We start from the raw sequence: 9,321 nt of genomic DNA, 5'->3' as shown, positions 1-9,321 counted from the left end.
CATTTTATATTATTGAACACAAATTCTGTTACTTTCTATTTGTAGACTAATATTTTTCTGATAGATAAGTAGTGCTTTCTAAGGTTTCAAGCGAGTTTGTTGTGATTATTTTAGCAGTTTTCCATCAGTAATTCATAAATTTCTTTCATTGGAATTTGGTTCAAGGTTGTTGGGAATACTATTTTTATCGTAATAATCATATTTTACAACATTTTAGAACCTAATATGTTGCAAAGAAATACTGTTACAAAGGAGTGAGTACATGGGACTAATTATTTATTTTTACATTTCACATGTTATCAAAATAAACTGGAGAAGGAAAATGGATAATAGGAAAGTTTATAAACTGCTGACTAATTGATTTTGGCATTTAAAAATATAGTTAATTAACCTAAATCACATGGTATTCTGCCTTAATAACATTTACCTTAATATTCATGGCAGTAATGATGAAGTATTTAGTCTAGAACATTATCTCTTTTTTTTACATCTAACTTTGAAAACTCATTCTTTACCACTGTCGTTTATGCATATTGTTAGGGTCTTAAGACAGTAATTACTGTTAAAATTAAGTATTTTGACCCTTTCACAACCAATGTCCGATCCATTGGAAAGTTATAAAATTAGCATGTAAACATCTAGAAAATATTATTTTAGTTAGCTATAGTATAAGTCTGTTATTTAATAACCTTTTCATCTACATATAACATGATCTTCAATTCATTTACATCTGGTAACAAAAAGAATATTAAGGGATATATTTATATCATCACAGAATGTATCAAAAAGGTTGGGCTATCTTTGAATTTTAAAATTCTGTGTGTGATTCTAAGCTAAAAAATAAAGAATACATTTTTTTCCAATTTTAACTTCGTTTAGCTGCTAGCTGCCGTTTTGTATTTTTTTGTTAACAAATTATTATCTCTAAAACTAGTAAAGCTAAAGAAACCAAATTTGACAAATAGGTTTTAATAGGTAAGGGAAAAAATTTAAAAAATGTGTTATTTTCTGTAATATTAACAAAATGGTGTTTGTTGAAAATTTTTAAAAGTTAAATAACAAAAAAACCAGTATAGTTATAAAAAATGTACTAGACACAAACTATTTGGAGAATTTTATTGTAATTCCAACAGTACTAGTTTCCGTCAAGGCATAAGTGTGCACAACTACTTTAAAGATACACTTGCACGAGCTGTGAGCGCCAAACATTTTGTCTTTTGACATCAGCTGTTTTACATTGCTTATACAAATTTTAAAAGATACCCAATTATTTTGTAAGTTTTATAACAATTCAATTTTATAACAGTTATCATCGATCAAGGTGTGTTAGCATTCTTCAATCATTTTTGAAATGTTTGTATAAAAGTACGGATGTTGACACTAACAATATTAAGTAACAGGGTTTACTCCAAAACAATATTGTATAATCAGTGAAGACACTGCAAACAATTTTAGTATAGGATAACACGAATAAAGCTGCTGGTAACGAGTCAAAGAGTCTTTATTAACCATTGATCATACATAATGAAATAGGTTTAAATTATATTTTGTTCAAATATATCAACTTATTCCAGGGAGTATTTTCCTGAACATTCAGTTATACAAGAATTCAGTAATATTGTTTTCAAGTTTTACAATCTGATTTCTTCTTCAGGTAGATGTAACTAACCTAACACTTATCTACTATATAGATTAAGATCATACCAGAGCATTGTAACACAAGTCAGGAATTACAACAAAACATTAATTATTGAAACCGAACTAAAGAATACAGGTCATAGCAGTATATTTGTAATGAACAACCAACACTGAAAACTGACCAGAGGCCAATATTAAATGGCAATCATCATGTCAGAAGCAAAATGGTGTCAAACAATCAAGAAAAGGGTTGGGCCGTTCTTTTATTATTTGTTCATTCTAGAGGAAACTCTCTTAACCAATACTTTTGGTTTCTTTTTCAGTTCAGTTTACAGAATTGGTAAGCAAAGCAGCCTAATTTCAATTGACTGTTGACTTGTATGCTGTTGCACTCAATTATCCCGTAAGAGGGCTTTATCATTATGTGCACTGAACTCTAAGGTGGATGATTTCTGATTAAGTATTAACCCTTATAACGTCACAGACGCCGTATGGCGCATAGACAAACTATCTCCAAACAGCAAAGACGCGGTACGGCGCATCGACACAAAACTGCGTCTATAGCAAATTTAAGTTCCTTTTAAATCCGATCGATGTCACTGGGGGGGGGGTGGGGGGGGGGGGGGGTGGGGGGGGGGGGGGGTGGGGGGGGGGGGGGGTGGGGGGGGGGGGGGGTGGGGGGGGGGGGGGGTGGGGGGGGATTTATTTCTAAATTAAGACATTTATTTTCTTAACTCCACTGTCAAGATTTATTATTAATTTTACAAGGAGAGTCTCAAGGGTTAAATGTGATGATCTAATCACTTTTAATTCATAACCATTAACTTTGGCCTGTTTTATTGATTTGCCATAACCCTAAAAAAATTTAATAGTTGTGCTCTAAAACATAATTACTGTTCCCGTGAAAGGTTTCATATTTAACTTATGTAAACTAAATATTTATAAGACATAGGCCTAGTAAAAAATATAGATTAATCTGTTGGCATATAACTAAAGAACTAACCTAAACAAATTTCTAAATCTTTATTTTTTTCTTATTTCACGTTTACAGTACTCTTAGCAAGTGTCACAACTTTAATCCTTAAATCAACGTGATGGAATATTATATCCACTAAAATAATTTATTCTCTCTTCAAAATAATTCTATTCAACAGTGCAAATCTATTCTGACATGTCAAGAAATTTAACTATACCTATCAGTGTTGCCAATCCACTTTTGGAAAATTCCCACCAGTACCTGAAAAAAATACCACCTATGAGCCCAAATTACCACCTTGCTTTAAAAAGTATATTTAGGCTACTAAAGTGTGTTATCGACATCGTATGACAGTCTATATTTGTAAATGCAGGGTGTCTACCAAACTGAACATATAAAATTCCCTGACTTTTCCAGGTTTTCTAGTTAGACACTCTTAAATGGCTTAACGAAGCAGGATTTTTTATTGCATTGAATATGGTTGATTTTAGAGCATAATTATCATAACTTATATTGTAAAAAAATTAACTTTTTACTTTTTTACAGAGACAATTTGCATGAAAAAGTTAGTTTCAGAAAAACAAATTTTAACTTTCAATGAGCTTGGATCCATGCCAAAGTTTTTAAATAGAAACTTGTAAAACTGATAAAGCAGACATTAATCATGCAATCCTGCTGTGATTCAAAGAAGGAGTAAAGGAATATAATATGTAAATGACTTCTAAAATCTCACTGTCAACCAGCCTAAGCACAGGCTTTAGGTTTGAACATACTATAGGCCTACAAAGTATTATTTTAGGAAAGGCCTACCAAAACGCAAACATGCAAGGTTAAGCAAAAATACTTACAACACTCTTTCATGATATCCTACCTCCAAAATAGGTTGTTTACTGATGTACAGTTTAATAAATTTGTATGATAAATCACATGAACTGTTATGTGTTGTTCTAAAAAATCCACTTTTTTCCTTTAAACTCAACTTGTAGCTTTATGGAAAAAATTACACTAGATCACTGTTTTTAAATGTGTTAACCACAATTTTTTAATGTCAGGCAAAGTGCTAGGCACACATAGTCTTGAAATTAAAACCTTAGAAGGCTAGCATTACCATGATGTGTTTAGCCTACTCTATAACTCAGGTTCAAATATTTATTTATATATAAATATATATATATATATAATATACACACAAAATTTTATTTCACAATATATCACTTGATGACCAAAATATGAATCACAATATATTTGGCTATATTAACACAGTTTTAGTTTTTTTAAAAGCCAAAATAATAATAATAAGGCCTAATTTCTTATTGCCATAATATTTCTTGTGAGCATTTTCCTTGGTAGGTTCAAATTTAAACACATCCACCGCTATTTCGGATTCCTTCCCTTGTACCCATCAATGAAAACGACTGTTTCTGTTTTCAATTTGTTTCTTTTCTGTCATTGGTTTTGCAATGCTTCAGTTCACTGAATATTCGTTCGACAGATGAATTTGAAAATGGCAGTATAAAAAAGTAAGTTAAACACTTTTTGTATTTCTGTAAACATAGCATCTCCAGCGACTGTCTTTAGACTGAATACAGCCTTCCAATATTGCATAGCAGACTCATTTGCATCAAGTTTATGCTCTTTGAAGTCTAGCAAAGCATGACTTTTCCACTGATTGTCGAGTTTTTGGACATCAACAACTTTCTTCAGAACGGGAAATCTGTTAATGACATGAGCCAAAGACCTTACTTTGAAGGTTTGGGCACTTTTTGGCTCCAAGACACTGAGGACATCAAAAACTTCATCAGAAAAATCAAATCTAGATTTGATTTGTGTGACCAATTCCACATAGAAGCTTAAAATACTTTTTAAGAAAACTTCAATATCTTTCTTTTCTGCATTTTTCTTTAATTCATTAAATGTTTCTGTTGCCTGAATGCCTAAATATATTTGTTCTAATTGCAGGAAATGACGGGGGTTTGAATGCTCAATGGACATGATGGGTGTATTTTTAATGTAGTTTAAGTCCATGTAGTTTTGTACACAGATCTTGAAGCATCTTGTGAACCTCTGGTCGCAATCTATGGAGAAGTGGTGTTTCGGATTGGAACATTACATTAAAATCTGTTAGCATACCAAGAACATAAGACATAAACTCCAAGTATAAGTAGATAAATTGGTTGTTCATAGCAGCTAACATGCTATCCACTGTGTTTGACGGGTCTTCGACAGAAGCGGTCAGCAGGTAGGCCTTCAACGGTTTGAAATTGTTTCAATCACTCTGTCAACGCAAGATTTTAATGACAGCCATCTTGTTACTGCTGGTGATAGTATTTTGTGGATTTCCTCTTGAAAAAACTCTTGGAACTGTACAAAGGCAGACTGTCTCCCAAAACTTCTGCTGAAGTGAGCCCCAAGATTTCGGAGCAAATCCTCCACTGTCTTTTGGTAACTTCATACATGCTTTTACTTGCCGCCAGGTGGATCATGTGGCAAGAACACTTGACACATGCAATGTGAGGGATTTCTATTTTCAAAAGTGAAAAAACCGAATGATGCTGCCCCACCATCACCATTACATGTGTCAGAACTAAATCCCACTAAGTTTTCAATGGGTATATTTTTTGATTTCAGCGAGTTTCATCATACCAGTGAAATAATTCATCAGCAGTGCTAGATTTGACTTCAAACATGTCAAATAAATTAGTTTTTGGCGTTCCAGTTACATCATCAATATAGATAACTGTGAGGGCACATTGATTAACCGATGCCTGATCCGTTGTCTCATCCATGATCAAGGAGAAAAACGATCCTGGTGCCCTTAGTTTTTGGTAAATCAATTCCATGAATGCGGGACCTAAGGCTTTTTTAATCACAGTTGTTGTTTTAGTGCGTTTCATACACAGTTTAGCAGCAATTTCTGAGTCCGGAAAGACCGATTTGCACAGCGGAATCAATGTATCCATCAGCGAAAAGGGCAGGTTGTTGGTTGCAATTAGGCCGGCTAATTTTAATTCTGCTCGTTTGACACTTTTATCTGTTGTAGTTCTTTGAACAATTTTTTTTAAGTCTTTGTTAGTGGCTATCTCCTTGATTAATTTTAGGTGCTTGAGGGACTTTCCATGACGCACAATCTCTGTTTTATGCGCCCCCATGACTGCATCACAGACACTACAATATGCCATGTCTTGTCCGGTTCTTTCTTTGACTTTTTTTTGTAGCCAGTTTTTGAACTGGGGGTCATTCAACCAGTTTGAATTGAATTTTCTTTCTTTTTTACTAGGCCTAATGGTGGCAGTATGGGTAAACCTAGACACAATTTTAGGCCTAGCAGCAGTTTTTGGTTGGGTGGTATTTGAAGTTGAGTGTACGGCTAGGTCTGTATCAAGCTCAGTTTCCTTGCTACTAGCAGCAATATTAAACCTGGTCCTCCTCACTAGAGCTTTGACCTAATGGTTCTGGATCATCTGGATCTATTCCTAAGTCTTCGTACTCCATTGGGATTGCAAGAGACATTGAACTAGGCCAAATAGATTTTTTGCTCGATTCACCATGTGAGCTTTCTACAAACGACTTGCTCTGTCTACTTTCATCATCTTTGTCTTTTTTCTCATCTTCATCTTTCTTAGGCTTAGGCCTACCTTTAATAATAAACTTATCCATCTTAGTAACTTAAGTTAGTCCAATTAGAGATTCATGTCAATAAAGCTAGTTCAAAAGTTAGATGGATTGTAAATGGAAAAATGTAAATTAGTTAGGCCAACACTAACTATAGTTAGGTGATGTTTAGTTAAGCTTAGGGAAAACAATTATGAAGCAGAGCAGATAGGCTAGTAGTAGGTATTACAAAGCATAAATAGGACTAGGTCGTTACCTAGCTATAGGCCCCTAATCATATTTACAAAACAAATGATTTGTATGAACTTAAAGCAGCAAAGCTAGCTCTCAAAAGTGTCATCTACACTCTAAAAATAATAGTCCAAGAAGAAAAATAGCATTGCAAAAAAGAGATCTACGTTCTTAAGTTATATGCACTATAAAATAATGGTCCAAGGGGAAAAGATTGGCCAAGCACTACTAACAGTTATGACATGAACACAATAAAAATAATGGGCTAGTCCGAGAAGAAAAAATATTGCTACATTTTTGTAGCCTATACCTTGGCCACAGTCTACACAATTTCACTACATACTTTACTATTCTAGGTCCACGGATTAAAATGCACGATAAAGAAAACTTGAAATCTTACGTATCTTGGAAAAACGTACTTAACTAAAGCCAACTCACACGGCTATGAAATCTTATCATCCATTAAACTGATCAACTTATCTCAACTGAATAACTTCACTAGAAGAAATAAGAAAATAGAAACCAAAATTCAAGAGAAGAAGAACACTAACACTATTACTAACAGCATAGACTAAATATCCCTGGTGTTGTTGTTATCATAGACTAACTATGCCAACCGTCAATTTCTATCTTAGCATAGAGTATTAAAAACAACAACAATCTGAATACATATTGTAAATATTATATCGATTGAATGTGTTGAATGGGAAATCAATCAGGTTACCTGAAAGCGGAATTCTCAGTGTTCGTTGTTTTCCCTAATTAATTTAAAGTTACCACCAATTTACCACCGGGGCAAAATTACCACCTGAAATACCACCGAGACCTTAAATTACCACAAAATGTGGTAATTACCACCCGATTGGCAACGCTGATACCTATCAATCTCGAAAAAATCAGTCTGTCTAAGCAAAGCAAATGCCACGACAATCAAGTTCACAGATCATTCAAAGTATAGACTTTTACTAACTGTACAGAGTAAAGTAAAGATAGATATTATTTCATAACCAAGGGTAAAGATCATACAGAGCTTATACGTAACGTAATATGATCGGGTGAATTGAAACTTAATTTAACTATTTTTCTTCATACTCAACAATAATGATGACTTTCATGTTTTCCGAAAGGAACTATTCTATCTTGTTCACTTTTCTTTATCTTTATCCTTTCAATAACCTCTTTGGAAGTTATTGATGTTCAACATCTGTTACTTGCTGCAGACGCAAAGATGTACACTGATCTGCAAAATCATCAAAACTGTAAAATTCTTAAACTATGCCTTTATCACATTGAGCAATAGTGTAAAAATAATTTAAAGACAATTAACTCAACAAAATTTTGTGTAATTAATTTTTAGCAAGGAATAAACCCAATCATTTGGAATTACGGACTAGACAAGATTGAGAGGATAACTGCAATCAAGAGTATTGGAGTAATCTTGTCATCTAACTTTGGATTTCATATGCACATTGATTACGTTTGTAAGAAGCCTTATCAATTGCTGAGTCTTATTACCAGGGCACCTATAAATGGATTTGGTTTAGAAGCATTAAAATGTTAAATACACTTCCTCAGTCAGACCCTTTATGTAGTATTGCAGTGTTGTAGCTACAATCTCTACATCAAACTGGCCTCATTGACCGCTTAGAGACGGCTCAAAGGTAATTCATTCGTATTGTTGGAGCTAAAATAGGTCATAACTCGTATTTTAATTTACCTGTTGAAGATGTAGCAGTTTGTCCAAGATCACCATACTTTATGAGGAGTATGGCTGACGGTCTTTTCCCGGAAAAGCTTCTTGCAAGCGAGATTGGCTGCCCTATCTACTCCGCCTAAAAATTTTTCGGATACAGGCAGTAACCCGCGCTCAGGATCTATTCCACTGACAACAATATACTTGTAAAGCGGTGTGGTATATGATTTTTGTTTCAGCATGTGCTGTGGTAAGTGTGAGAATTTACTTCAGCAGAGAGCAAAATCTGGTATTCTCCCCTCCCTTTTCCTTTTCCTCCACACTGTCCACTAGACAGTAAACATAAAAATCCGAGCTTTTAGAAATGTTTCCCTTTATTTAACTTCTTCAGTACAATATGCACTACCGACCATAAGTTGTTACATGTTTGACCTTCTTATTGATAATTATTATTATATTTCCCTGTTGTGTTTTGTTCTTGTTCAACCTTACTAGACCTTACGTATTGTCAATTTGGGAATGCCTTAGTATTAGTTAAAACATTTTCTTATCATATTCAGCATGGGATATAGTAGCATGTTAATTATCTAAATTTTTATGCATGTTAATTTCTTTTTAGTAAATTATGAGGTATTATCTACAATGTAAACCCTAAAAAGGAGTATAATGCTGTTGCATGTTCTGTTGTTAGTTTACTGTTACGCTCGCCTACTACATTTAATTTGTTAATTCTTGTTATTATTTTATATATTATTGATCCGTCACACGTGTAAATCTTAGATAACAATAAATTGTCCAAACTTAATTAATGGCTTACTATAGCATGCTGAATAACGGATTTTTATTTGTTATGTTTATTTTATAATTGCTCAAATTAATGCTCTAAAATAATGTTAATATTTCACTTATACCATTTATATATACGCAGCCAATGTCACTAAATATTAATATTGATAACAATGAAAATAAATTGCATAAACTTGTATTCTCTTAGCTAAACCTTCAACAATAAAAGTACCGGTAGCATACAAGGTTTGTCACAGTTGATCCTTCCGCAAGAATGGTATATTGTGGGACTGATAACAGATCCCAGAAAGTAGCACAGCTATAATCTCTGATAACATTAGATTTTCAAAAATTTGATCCATAAATGTTTTAAAGAAAAAAAGGT

This window comes from Homalodisca vitripennis, chromosome 1, assembly GCF_021130785.1.
Source record: "Homalodisca vitripennis isolate AUS2020 chromosome 1, UT_GWSS_2.1, whole genome shotgun sequence".
Taxonomy (NCBI): domain Eukaryota; kingdom Metazoa; phylum Arthropoda; class Insecta; order Hemiptera; family Cicadellidae; genus Homalodisca; species Homalodisca vitripennis.
Note: the sequence above shows the minus strand (reverse complement) of the source record.